Source organism: Aotus nancymaae, unplaced genomic scaffold (assembly GCF_030222135.1).
Source record: "Aotus nancymaae isolate 86718 unplaced genomic scaffold, 86718_ANA_hifiasm-v0.15.2.pri h1tg000065l, whole genome shotgun sequence".
Taxonomy (NCBI): domain Eukaryota; kingdom Metazoa; phylum Chordata; class Mammalia; order Primates; family Aotidae; genus Aotus; species Aotus nancymaae.
In genome coordinates, this window is record NW_026988480.1 from 5,409,172 (window position 1) to 5,424,215 (window position 15,044).

At 36.3% G+C, this 15,044-nt stretch overlaps 1 protein-coding gene across 3 annotated transcripts in view; it reads right to left on the bottom strand.

The window, feature by feature from the left end:
* Positions 1-15,044, bottom strand: part of VWC2 (von Willebrand factor C domain containing 2) — a 140,070-nt gene that overhangs the window by 10,314 nt on the left and 114,712 nt on the right. The gene's annotated exons all lie outside the window — the stretch shown is intronic.

The following is a 15,044-nucleotide window of genomic DNA, read 5'->3' on the forward strand; positions in this document are numbered from 1 at the left end:
TTGAACTCCTGACCTCAAGTGATCCACCCTCCTTGGCCTCCCAAAGTGCTGGGATCATAGGCGTGAACCACTGCACCCAGCCAACAGTACATATTCAGTTTCCTTTATGAAGGACAGTGGCAAAATTATAATTTCAGTAATATGAAAAGCTCACTTTTGTTCTGAAATGAAACTAATGTCATTTAAAATTTTTATAAGAGACAACACTGTGACTCATTATTCCATTTTGGAGCTAAAATCTGCAACCATTTGATTTAATTAATTGTAAATAATCACAGAAAAATTATAACTAAGTGGGACCTTCAAAGAACCAGTCTTCTTCAGGACACTTTTGGCAGAGATACCCTAAAACAAGCAAACTGCTTGAAGTGACATAAATACAGTGTACCTTCCTGGCCTCCTGGAGCAGGTTTTCAAACTTTCCCATACATTACAATGGCCTGGAGGGCTGCTGAAAACAGTGGTTGCAGGTCCCACCCCCAGAGTTTATGACTCACTAGGTTTGGGATGGGGCCTGAGAATTTGCCTTGATAAATTCTCAGGTGATGTGGATGCTGCTTGTTTGGCGACACATTTTGAGAAGTACCGTCTTAGTGTGTTGCAGGAGTATTATCTTTCACAATCTTCCATGAGAATTGAGGATCTCTGTAATTCTCAGTCACTACTACATCAGCTGTAACATGTCGGCGAATAAAGGTGTCATATCTGTACTTTATGTTAAGATCAAGGACAGGGAGAGATGAGTATCAGAAAGAATTCCAATGTTAGTTAAAACACATGTTTTTTTAAAAAAATATTAATGGCTTTGTTATGGCTCATGCCTGTACACCTCATTCAGCTATGAGCAACTACTCTGCCTCTACACCTCCCTCTAAAATTCAAACACCATTAATTACTGCATCCTAAATAAAGGCCCTCAACTTTTATCTTCAACAGTTTGCAAAATTCTTATTCTTCCCCTTCTTTGCTTCTAATGTCTTTGATAATGTGCTCACAACCAAAATGTGTTTAATTATAATGTGTGAAGTCATCAAAGAGATGAAAAAGGTCCATCTGCAAAATTTTAAAAAATAAATTAATCCAGCAAACTCCAGGATAACAGCCGGCCTTTGAATAATTCTAAGCACAATAACTCATGCTCTGTGGTGGTGGTTTTCAAGTTCGCAGAGGAGGTGGAGGGCCCCCATTTCTGGAGGCCAACCTCTGCACTTGGCTCCCTGCTTGCATGTGCCCCTTTCTCCCTCCCTGAACTCCGTTTTCTTTTTTGTTTTGTGTTTGAGACAGGATCTTGCTCTGTCACCCAGGCTGGAGTGCGGTGGCATGACTGTGGCTCACTGCAGCCACTTTAACCTCCTGGGCTCAAGGGACCCTCCCACCTTAGGCACCCGAACAGCTCTGGTCACAGAAGCACAGCACCACACCTGGATAACTTTTTTTTAATTTTTTTTTTTTGTAGAGATGAGGTCTTTCTATGTTTCCCAGGCTGGTCTCAAACTCTTGGGCTCAAGCGATCCTCCCTCCTTGGCCTCCCAAAGTGCTGGGATTACGGGAATGAGTTGCCACGCCCAGCCCTGAACTTTCTTTTCTTCTTGTCCCCTGTTCAGACACTGCCCTAAGATTCCGCCCTTGAACTCTTCTCTTCTCTTTCAGAGAACCCAAAGCTTTAACAATCATTCGTTTGGCGATGACTCCCAAATTATAGTTCCAATTGTACTTTCTCACTTGAGCTCCAGTCCTGTGTTTCCAGGGGACCAGTATCTGCATCGCTTGAAGACGCCCGATTTATGATGTCTAGGCCCAGTGTCTCTCCTGTCTGCTATCCAAGGAGCAGTATTTATGTTTAAGACACACATGAACTAGCCTTGGTGAATTTTAAGACTTTAAATTCAAGAGCCTTCCCCACCCAGTGGCCCCAAAAGGATATTCTAGTCCTCCCTGACTCCACCCCACCCCACACAACTGGCTTCCACACTTGGCTGCTGTCTCCCTTGCCCTGCAATGCATTTTCCTTAGTCCATAAGGCCAGCAGTGCCACAGTGACCATTTGGATGGAGCTTATGTTGTAAAAATTTCCCTAATTGGTCACATTTGGCTCGAGCTCTCTTTGGCATGCCATTTTTTTCTGTATCATCCTTTTTTGCAGAGGTAAATTTGAAGATACACTCTGCTTTTATTTCATCCTAATATCTTTCAGTCAGTATGCTTTGCACAGAGAAGCCACACCATAATTGCCCAGAAGACCTGTATCCTTAGATACAGATAATCACAGGTCTCATCTCCAGACAAATCTAGATTAAAAATTTGGTACTTAATAGTGATGTGATCTTGGACTAATTAAATTAATTATTGTGTGCCTTAATGGGAATAATAAGACCTCAAAGAGCCTCATGAGGGCTAAACTGGATAATACATTTCACCTATCCTGTTGTTCTACAAATGCTAGCAAAAGTCTTCACCTGAATTAATCTTTCTACGTCAGGGCAATAGTCTGTAATGAGTTTTTTTTTTTTTAATCATTCTAAGTTTAACTCTTCATTTTGTATTTTACTGTAGAATATAAAACCTTTATTTTTCAGTGTTTGGCAACATATTGAAGTCTTTATTCTTTTTGATGTTCAAATTGTCCAAAATTTGGCTAATGGAAGGCCTGGACTTCAAGCTAGCTCTCATGTCTTTTTGGTACACTCGTTTAATCATTAAAAGCTTCTTTCATTTCTGAACTAAGAAGATATCTTCAGCTCAGCTTGCCCATATCTGTAATTAGCCTTCTCTCTTCCTTTTGGTGGAAAATATATTTAGAACAAAGATCTGGCCATCACATAATGTATACTGAGGTGGCACTTCTAGGCCTTCTCAGTAGGCACAGATAGGAACACATACAAACACACATACACACACACTTTAAAAAAATTACAAATTCATAGTATTAATTATAATTCAAAAATTTTCTTCTTAGATTTGTGTATGTGTAGCTTTTCTCATTTTTTATTTGCTTATCTTATTTAGATTTTAATTATATATCTCATTTTACACTAAGAGTGGAAACCAAAAATAAAATTCTAAGTCCTTCAACCAATTGAATGGACTCCTCCTTGTGGACAGGGGCATTCCAAAGTTAACCTGAAAAGCTAGCTCAGGCCATGATGGGACAAAGGCCTTGAACATGCCTCATTATAACCTCCTCCCTTTGGAATTCAGGTATAACTGACCAACTTTACCATTATAATAGAGATCTTAAAACTGACAAAACAGAATTTTTGTAGCAATAAGACACTAAATTCCAGCCTGACGCTAGCGTTGGCATCACATGACAGACAGCGGGCCCTGAAGAAATAGATGTATTTTATTCCAAAATATATTTCTTTGACATATTTTGAAATGGCCCTGCAAAGCTGTCTCTTGTGGGGAAAATCTGCATTCTGTAGAATCCCCTTCCCTTTCCTGGTCTTTTCCCTCATCCAAGAGAGAATTAATGATGAGTCTGGCACCTTTATAGGTCTGATAAGCACTCTGAAGCCTGCTACCTGGAGGCTTCATCTGCATGATAAAACTGTGGTCTCCGCAACTCCTTATCTTAACCCAGACATTCCTCTCTATTGATTCCAGGTCTTTATTTAATAGCTCTTTTAAGCAATTGTCAATCAGAACATCTTTGAATACACCTACAACCAGGAAGCAGCTCCCATCTCCACCCTCAGTTTTGAGTTGTCCTGCCTTTCAGGAAAAAACTGATATATACATTACATGTATTGATGGATGTCTTATGTCTCTGTAAAATGTATAAAGCCAACCTGTGCCCCAGTCACCTTGGACACACATTCTCAGGCTCTCCTGGGACTGTGTCATGGGCCATGGTCATTCATATTTGGCTCAGAATAAATCTCTGCTAATATTTTACAGAGTTTGACTTTTTTTGTTGATGGACTCTTGTTTATTAAAATCCTGAATATATTTTCCTATGTTTATCCTACTTCTGTAAAGTAATTTAAAAATTACAATATAAATGTCATTCCTAGTAATTATATATATATATACACACACACACACACACACACACACACACACACACACACACACACACGACATGCCTCATTATAACCTCCTCCCTTGGAAATTCAGGCATAGCTGACCGGCTTTACCATTAAAATAGAGACCTTAAAGCTGACAAAACAGAATTTTTGTAGCAATAAGACACCAAATTCCAGCCTGACTCTAGTATTGGAATCACATGAAAGACAGCAGGTGCCATATATATAATATATATATATGTACATATATATTATGTACATACATATATAATATATATTGCACTTCTTATAGTCAGCATATTTTGCTCAAAAGTCACTAATCTCTTCTCTGTGTGGTTGTATTATCACTGGAATACAGTTAGGTCCACCTGTTCCCATTTATCTTCTCCACTTCATTCCTGTTCTGTTACCTCCCACCTCCAGCCATTCTGTCCATCATTTTCAGTGATTTCTAATTTATCCTTCTAGTGTAACATTTTAAGAATAAGCAAATTATTTCCTCATTTTTCTTTCACAGAAGATAACATACTTCTTAATGCTATGTACTTTGCTTTTTCTCACCTAAAAATATGTCCTAGCTTATCACTCCACATCAGTACACAGACTCAGTCCTTGTTCTTTGTGGCCCCATTGTGTGCCTTCACTATTGTTTATTCAACATGGAGTCTATTGATGGGCCATTTGAAATGGGTCCCCCTGCATTTAGGAAACGTATAAATGCCTAGCACATTCTTTAAATATGCTTCAGGAAAGAAAGAGATAGATATAAAAATTGTTGGAATTTATTAATATAGTCTGTATTCATGAGGAAAACAAAAAGCCAGTGAAAACACCAAATGTTAAAATGATTTAAAACACACAATCCTAGAGGCAGAAAGCAACAATTTACAAGCTGTTTCACATAAGAAAGTTGGTTTTATACACTTTCAAATATAGTTATATAGAGATTTATATCTTTATCGTTGCTAAATGACTAATGAGAAGAAACACTGATTCTGGGTTTTTCTTGAGTCACAACCTCAAGAAAACTTGGGGCGAAGGCAACACAAGCATTTGGACTTCAGACGTTTGTCCCCCATGGCTGTGATTTTAAAAAAAGAATAATTCTTGATAAGAATTGTATAATAATATGCCATTAAATTTTTGACAGTTAAAATTTACTGTACTCTTCAGCTCTTCGTTCCTTTTTGAATTTTTTGTCTTTATTATTAACTAGTTACTTTGTTACTGGAAAGGGGTTCTAATCCACACCCCAATGAGGGTTCTTGGATGTCATGCAAGAAGGAATTTGGGGCAAGTCCATAGAGTAGTTGTGATATATAATTATTTTTACACATTGTTGGGTTCAATTTGCTAATAGTTTGTTGAGAATTTTTGCATCTATATTCTTAAGAAATATTGGTCTTCAGTTTTCCTTTCTTGTAGTGTCTTTGGTTTGGTATTAGGGTAACACTGAAAGAAATTATAAAATATTGACATGATTTCTTCATTAAATGTTTGGTAGAATTCACCAGTGAACCCATCTGGGCCTGGTGCTTATTGTTTTGGAAAGATGTTAATTATTGATTGTATCTCATATATATATGAGATCTATATGAAGATATATATATATATATATATATGTAGATCTCATACATATATATACTTTATGTAAGCTTATGTATAACAGAAGTGAATGACAGCAATGGGACAATGGATAAAAGATATATATATATCTTTTCCTCATATAGATCTCATATATATTTTGCTAATTTTATACCTAAGTATTTCATTTTGGGGGTAGTAATATAAATGTATTGTGTATTTAATTTCAAATTACAGTTGTCATTTGCTAGTATATAAGAAAGTGATTGAATTTTGTCTATTAACCTTGTATACTGCAATCTTGTTTCTTAGTTCCTGAAGTATGTATAAGATTTATATACACACACACACACACACACACACACACACACTTCAGGAACTAATAAACATATATATATATATATACACACACACACACACACACACACAAATACACCTATTTGTAGTATCTATTTCATTTTGTGTGAGCTTTGGCAGATCGTGTCTTTCAAAAATTGGCTCATTTTATTTAGATTATTAAATTTGCAAGAATCGGGTTGTTTGTAGTATTTCTTTTATTATCCCTTTAATGTCCATGGGGTATGTAATGATGTCCTCTCTTTTGTTTCTTATATCAGCAGTTTGCATCCACTTTTTTGTTCTTAGCTTGGTGAGATACTTAGCACTTTTGTTAATCTTTTCAATAATTAAGCTTTCTCTATAGAAGCTCTATAAAGCTTTCTCAATAATCATTTTCTCTATTGCTTTCTTATTTTCAAATTAATTGATTGCTGCTCCATTTCTTATCCTTTCTTTCCTTCTGCCTACTTTGAAATTAATTTGCTCTTTTTCTTGTTTCTAATGGTGGAAGCTTAGATTATTGGTTTTAGATTTCTTCTTTGATAATTATTCATTCAATGCTACAAATGTCCCTATAAGCCCTGCTTTCACTGTATCCCATACATATTGGTGTTTTCATTTTTATTTCATTTAATATATTTTTAAACTTCTCTTGAGACTTTTTCTGGGCTCCATGTGTTATTTTTAAGTGTGGTGTTTAACATTCAAGTATTTGGAGACTTTTCGGGTATCTTTCTATTACTGATACCTAATTTAATTCCTTTGTAGTCTGAGAGCAGATATTGTATGATTTCTATTTTTCAAATTTTGTCAAGGTATTTTGTGACCCAGAATATGGTCTATCTTAGTGAAAGTTCTGTATCATCTTGAGAAGAATGTGTATTATGCTATTGTTGATGAAGTAGTCAATAGACGCCAATTATATCCACTTGACTGATGGTACTCTTCAGGTCAACTACGTCCTTACTGATTTTTCAGCTTGCCAATTCTATACATTTCTGGTAGAGGGGTGTATAAATATTCAAGTATAAAAGTGGATTCACCTGTTTATTCTTGCAGTTCTATCAGATTTTGCCTCATGTGTTTTGATACTGTTTTTAGGCAAATGCATATGGAAGACTTGTGTGTCTTCTTGGAGAATTGACCCATTTATCACTATATAATTCCTCCCTCTGCCTGATAACTTTCCTTGTCTTGAATTCTGCCCTGCCAGAAATTAATATAGCTACTTCTGCTTTCTTTTATCAGTGCTAACATGGCATAACTTTCTCCATCCATTTACTTTGAAGCTATACAGTAGTCCCTTTTTATCCAGTTTTGCTTTCCATGATTTCAGTTACCCATGGTCAACTACAATCCAAAAATATTTAATGAAAAAATCCAGAAATAAACAACTCCTAAACTTTAATATTTTTTGCACCATTCTAAATAGTATGATGAACATTCATGCCATCCCATGCCATCCTTCCTGGTACATAAATCATTCCCTTTGTCTAACATATTCTTGCTGTGTATGCTACTCACCCATTACTGTAAGGAAAAATATAGTATGTATAGGGTTTAATACCATCTAAGGTTTCAGGCATCCACTGGGGGTTGTGGAACATATCCCTTGTGGATAAGGGGGGATACTCTATGTGTCATTATATTTAATGTGGATTTCTTGTAGACAACAAATAGTTATATGTTGTTTTTCATCCCCTTTGAAAATCTGTCTCTTGGTGTATTTAGCTATTTATGTTCAAAGTGATTATTAATATAGTTGGATTAATATCTGCCATATTTCTCACTATTTTCTATTTGTTGCCCTTGTTCTTTGTTCCTATTTTTTTCTTCTACTTTTTTATGCCTTTTGTGGTTTTAATTTAGCACTTTATGATTCTATTTTTCTTCTTTCTTAGCATACGTGCTACATTTCCTTTTTTACTTTTTATAGGGGTTGCCCTAGACTTTGCAGTATACAACTAATATAAGCCAGCTTTCAGACGAGATTGGGCACGCTTGGGGTGTATGGCTGTAGACATAGCCAGCTTTCAAATAACACAGAACCACTTTGTGGGTAGTGAGAGTATTTGTAATAACAAAATAAACCTAATTCTTCTTTTTATCCATCGTCCCATTGCTGTCATTCATTTCTGTTATACATAAGCTTACATAAAGTGTGTGTATATATATATATCTATGTGTGTATGCTTATTATATGTTTGTGCATACACTTGTAATATGTTCTAAGAAAAAAATCACCACTCTAGAATTCTGTAGCCTGCAGAATTATCTTTCACAAGTAAAGGAGTAATAAAAACTTTGTCAGACAAACAAATATTGAGGAATGTGTTGTTAGTAGACCAGCCTTACAAGAAATGTTCAAAGAAGTTCTTTAGTGAGAGAGAAAATTTTATGGGTAAGAAACCAGATCTACATAAAGAAAGAAGTAATATCATAGAAAGACTAAGTGAAGGTTGTTTTATTTTAAATAACAGTTTGTTCATAATAATAGAAACAATATATTTGATTATGTATGCTTATGGTATCTGTGTGTATGTATAAGTATACATATGTATATAAGTATATATACATATATAAGTACATATGTATGCATATACATACATATATACATACATTTATGTAAGTATATACATATATGTATATATGTATATGTATATATGTGTATATATATGTATATACTGGTATATGTATATAAGTGTATATATATATACTTATATATATATGCTAAAAGGAAAATTTATGAAATAAAATGCTCACATTAGAAAAGAGAAAAACTTCCTAAACCAAAAATTAATTTCCTACCTGAAGAAACTTTTTATTATATATATATAAGTATATGTATATAAGTATATATATGTATATGTGTATAAGTATATATATGTATATGTGTGTGTATATATATGTATATGTATATATAAGTATATATATGTGTATATATAAAGCATACATAATGGTTGTACAGGAAGGCTAGAGTGGGCTGAAGTTGGGTATTTCCTTTCCCCCACATCAGTTAGGCTCTGATAAAACCCTAGCAGGTTAAGTTCTGGTTAAACAGTTTCTGCTGAGAACTGAGAAGAACGGAATGCTCTAGAATATTTCAAATGGCTACTTTTCCCCTACCCTTGCAAGAAGAGTGAGTGAATTTTTCTGATATTCACTGTGAGAGCTTTGTTGAGCTCCTGGCAATTAAATTCAAAGCATGGGGACTGTGACCCTATGACTGGGTCCCCGTGGAGTTTTTTACTTTCAAGCTTATCCAACAAGCCTCCAGCAATTCATCAATTACAGGTTAGGTTTTCCTCAATTACAGTTTACATTTTCCTAACCCAGTACTGGTTCCCATGGAGCTTTCTGCTCAGGAAAGTTGTGATTTTCTGTGTTTGCCTGTAGGTCTCTCCACTTTGGAGAGTAACAGTTTGTACTGTGACCTCTGAGGGATCCAAGAAGAGTTACTGAATTTTTAGTTTGTTCAGTTTTACTTGTTTTTAGGATAGAGTTGCAGCTTCCAAGCTTCTGCAGCCAGACTGGAAACTCTATTGATCAGTGTTTGAAAACTAGGCCAAATTTGTATATCTGGAATAAACTCCCCTTGGTCTTGGTATACAATTCTTCTTCTATATTGATGTATTCTTTTTATGAATATTTTAAAGGAAATTTTGTGTCAATATTCATGCAAAATATTGGCTTGCATTTTTTCACTGTCTTTGGTTTTGGTATCAGGATAATAATGACTTCAGAGAATGAGTTGGGAAATTATTGGATGAGATTCAGGGATACTGATTAATTCTTCTTTCAATATCTGGTATTATTCTTGAGTTTGAGTTTTTAAAAAATTATCAATCCAATTTTCTTAATAGTTCTCAAACAAATTATTTCATATTGAGTGAATTGAGGTAGTGTGCATTTTTTGAGGACTTTGTCTTCTTAGTTGTTAAATTTATGTGCATAAATTTTTATGTGCTGCTAATATTCCTTTATTTTCTTTTTAATGTCTGTTGGACCTGTAATCATAGTTCCTATTTTATTACTGATTTTAGTTATTTCTGTCTTCTTTCTTTTTTTCCTTGTCTTGCTATGTATTTAATTGTTGATCTTTTCAAAGAACCAAGCAGCTTTTTGTTTCATTGATTTTCTTGAGTGATTTTATGTTTTCAATTTTACTGATTTTTGTTCTGAGCTTTACTATTTTCCTCTTTCCATTGCTTTTGGTTTATTTTGTTTTGCTTTTTCAAGTTTCTTCAGGTAGGAAATTAATTGTTGGTTTAGGAAGTTTTTCTCTTTTCTAATGTGAGCATTTTATTTCATAAGTTTTCCTTTTAGCACTGCTTTATCTGTCTCTTATAAGTTGTGATGTGTTGTTTTTAATTTTTCTTTTTCTTTTTCTTTTTTTTTTGAGATAGAGACTTGCTCTTTCACACAGGCTGGAGTGCAGTGATGCGATTTCAGCTCACTGCAACCTCCACCTTCTGGGTTCAAGTGATTCTTGTGCCTCAGGCTCGTGAGTAGCTGGGACTACAGGAATGCATAACCATGCCCAACTAATCTTTGTATTTTTAGTAGAGATGGGGTCTTACCACATTGGCCAGGCTCGTCTCAAACTCCCAAAGTGCTGGTATTACAGGCGTGAGTCACCACACTGGGCCTGTATTTTCATTTTCATTAAACATTTACTTTAATCTTATAGATTTCAAGCCCAAGAACTACTAAGAATCTTGGAAAAATATGTCACTCATGACTACCTAGTGGATGAAAATATGAATTACTAAAGAGAATGTATAAAATGTATACATGTATACAAATGGATTCTACAATTGTAATCACTCAATGCAAGTAACCTCCCATAAATTTAATTTCAGTAGTAAGTAGGAGAATGGGTTCATCTTAATTAACATTGATTATACTTAATTTTCATATTTATATGCTACTTAATTATTTATATGCTATATATTACAAGAAATATGGTCAGGTGTGGTGACTAACGCTTGTAATCCCAACACTTTGGGAGGGCAAGGCAGGTGGTTCACCTGAAATCGGGAGTTCGAGACCACCCTGACCAACATGGAGAAACCCTGTCTCTACTAAAAATACAAAATTAGCTGGATGTGGTGATGTATGCTTGTCATCCCAGCTACTTAGGAGGCTGAGGGAGGAGAATTGCTTGAACCTGGGAGGCAGAGGCTGCAGTGAGCTGAGATCGCACCATTGCACTCCAACCTGGGCAACAAGAGCAAAACTCCATTTCAACAAAAAAAGAAAACAAACAAACAAACAAACAAGAATAACTATGAAGCAGGCAGAAAAATTATATAAATATGAAAAATGAAACTTGGAGAGAATGTTAGTTCAAATCATATGGCTAAGAATTAATTACTGATATGTTACATTGTGTTGATTTTGCCTGGCTGCAGTTAAAGGAAGCTCTAGTTAAAAATGACTAATTTTGAAATTACTATAGGAGCTAATGTTTTTCTTGTCTCATGGACAGTTGATAAACCTGGCTTAACTGAACGTTTCTGTGCTAACTTGATGTCAGGCCAGAGGGTTCACATTGTGAAGGGTTTTGTTTTTGTTTATACCATCTGGACTCCATGAGTATGCCCACTCTCCTCACTGGTGCTGATGCACAATGCTATGATCTGAATATTGGTGTTTCCCTGAAATTCATATGTTGAAACTGAATCAACAACAGGATAGTATTAAGAGGTGAAGCCTTCAGGAGGTGATTAAGTCATGAGGGTAGAGCCCTCATAAATGAGATTTAGTGATCTTAGGAAAGAGATGTGAGTGATCTGTTCATCTTTCCATCCCTCCCATGCCCACTCTGTGAGGAAGTTACCATGACAAGACACTATCAATTGAACAGGCCCTCTCCAAACACCAAATTTGCAAGTGCCTTTATGTTGGACTTCCCAGCCACTAGAACTGTGAGAAAATAAGTTTCTGATGCTTATAAATTACCCAGCCTGTGGTATTTTGTTATAATAGCATGAATGGACTAAGACATATAGTATCAGAATGGCCTAGCACATTTAACAAAAACTTACTCATGATTGGGAAAGAGCCATCTTCCATCCCTTAAAAAAAAATCCTCCACAGCATGTCTCCTTCAATGCAAAGGCCGTGTTTGGCCCATGCTGTTGCCCTAGTTGCCAGCACCCTCTAGTCCAGGATAGGTGCTTTCACTTAGCACTGAACTGATGATAAGTTATGCTGAGGCTTGCAAATTCCAAATCCAGCTAGCTAGAACCTCTTGGGCCATTTCTAGTTGAGCGCCCTCCCCCCGTCCCACCGCCCCTCCTGGCTGCTCCTGTGTCTCCAGCAGAACTGCCTTCTCAGTGACAGCCCTTGGTCCCCACCCATGCTGTCCCTTGATTGGGAGTCCCTCAGGACAGGCGCCAACACAGCACTGCATCCTCACCCTGGGGTCTAGTACTGCATGCAGCACAGAGCTAGAGCTCAGTATATGTATGGTTGAGTTAAAGCTTCAAATTAAATGAACTGACATACTGCAATAAAAGTATCACAGCTGTGCTGGTGGGTGAATTGCCAATATGGTTTAGATTTTTACAACAAGGGATGGTAAGCCATAGTAAGACTGTGTTGATGAACAAAGACACGGGGGAGCACAGTGTCTCATTCCTGTAATCATAACACCTTGGGAGGCCGAGGCAGGTGGATCACTTGACCCCAGGAATTCAAAACTTTGTCTCTATAAAAAATACAAAAATTAGCCAGGCATGGTAGTGCCATCTATAATCCCAGCTATTGAGGAGGCTGAGGTGGGAGGATCACCTGAACCTCGGAGGTGGAGGCTAAGGTGAGCTGTGATTGCACTACTGCACACCAGCCTGGGTAACAGAGGCTGCCTCAAAAAAAACAAACAAAAACAAAAAAGACACACATGGGTGTCTATGTCATATCTCCTCCCCTTCCATCCAGGACTAGGTGTTGAGGAATAGCCCATCACACCAGAATGACACAGCCCCCATGGAGCAGAACTCCATGCAGTGGGAGCCCAGCAGGGTCCAGCATCTGCTTGCAGCAACACATTTTATTTTAGGCACTAGACTATTGGTAATTTTTTTTCAATGTTTTTGAAATTAAACTACAAATAATTCCCAAGTATTCCAAACTTTACGTCCCAAACCCATTTTGAAACAGCTGCTTTTTCTATAACTTATTGTAAATTATGTTCCTTAGCACCAGCTCTGACTGCCAAATGTAAAATTTCCCAAGTGTTATTTATACAGAGGAATCAACATCTATTGTATTTCAATTTCCCTTTTATATACCTGACATATTTTAGTTTCACGGGGTACTGATCTCAAAAGGATTAAAAAAAACCTGATTTCCTAAGATGCATTTTCAATTCACTTATGAGCGAACTAAAAATATGTTGATGTGTTTGTGCACGTTTATGTGTTCATGTGCACATGTGTGTTTTTCTGGTAAGGACCTACTACAATCATTTTTAACTAGAAGAGTTCAAATGAGCAACAATTTTTTAAAAGACACTAAGGCATGAAAAGCAAATTTGGTCTCTATAGAAGAAATAATCTTCATCCAAAGAAAATGCCTGCCAGCTTGAAAACTATCCTGCCAAGTTAATATCCTGTCTTTCCCAGTGGCTCCCAGGGAGTGCTGTGCAGAAACAGGAGCCCTTCTTGTAGTTTATACTCTTCCTTCCAGTCCTCTGGGAACATACCCTATTCTAGATTCATGGAACCTAATGCATAACTCCTTGATCACCCTATTCCAATCTTTTCAAGTTGATTTATCACATGCCACCCAGTCTCCTCCAAAATTCAAGATTAAAAATATATCTCCCATTTTTAAAGGCTAAAGTATTGATGTGTTCAATGTTCTCAGGAAACAGAAATAATGTCCTCCTCAAAGGAATACAAAATGAAAAGTATTTCCCAAAGTTCATATTTCAATATAGCAAAAGGTACCCTGTTTAAAAAAGTGTCCCCATTGTCAAATAAATTGGGAGCAGGCTTTATTATACAACTTAAGTGAGGATTCTTCATTGAAGATATTTTCAGAACCTTAATTGTGCTAACATATACTGAGAACCTCAGAGAAAATGGCAGAGTGGGCAGCATTTTCTAAATTCACTTGACCATAAAAGTCTTTACTCAAAAACAGTTATTAGGATCTGATGAACATTTATATTTGTTTCACAGAGCAGTGTTTGAAAAATGAACCAATAAAATGTAAAAAAAAAAAAAATGTCATTGTCTCCTTTGCACAGCATATGCAGAACTGAGAGGCAGATCCTCAGGGCCTGCACAAGCTAATTTCACTGGGCAAGGATTGTTACATAGGCCTTCCCACCAACCTTACAGAGCACACACACAAATGCCAACATACCATGAAACTACAACACATATCAAGAAACACAGCATGACCAGGGCCTGGGAAGCCCCCTCATGTGCCTTGGCCGACTAACAGAATAAAACAGGCTTGCCTTTCTCTGCGCTCCTTAGATAATCATAATGTATATACCCTTGTACAGCAGGACTTCTTTCCCTCAATATTATGTTTATAAGATTCATTCACATTGTTGAGTTGTACTTATTTCATTCTCATTCTTGCATGGTGTTTTCCATTTTATGAATATATCACAATTCATTTACTACACTTGATAGATATTTACCTTCTACTATTAATAGATATTTACTTTAAAGTATCTATCAATAGCAGAAATTTAGAGTACTATAGTAGTAGCTATTAAAAGGACCTACTATGAAGTAAAACATTCTTTCATAAGCATTTTTACAATGTTCTTGCTCTGCAACTATCCCAGCAATGAAAGAGTTGGGTCATAGGGCTTGTGTACTTTCTGCTGTAGCAGAAAGCAATAAACATTTTCCCAAAGTGGTTACATCACTGTAGACTTCCAGAATCAGTAGATAAGAACTCCAGCTGATCCAGAGCGTGATGTTGGTATTGCCCATTATTATTGCTATGTTTTACCGACCATGGCGGATGTGCAATAGTACTGAATGGTGCCTTTAACTTGCGTTTCCTTGATGGCTGATTGTATATTCTCTTCTAATATGTGTCTTTTGAAGTCTTTTGTCA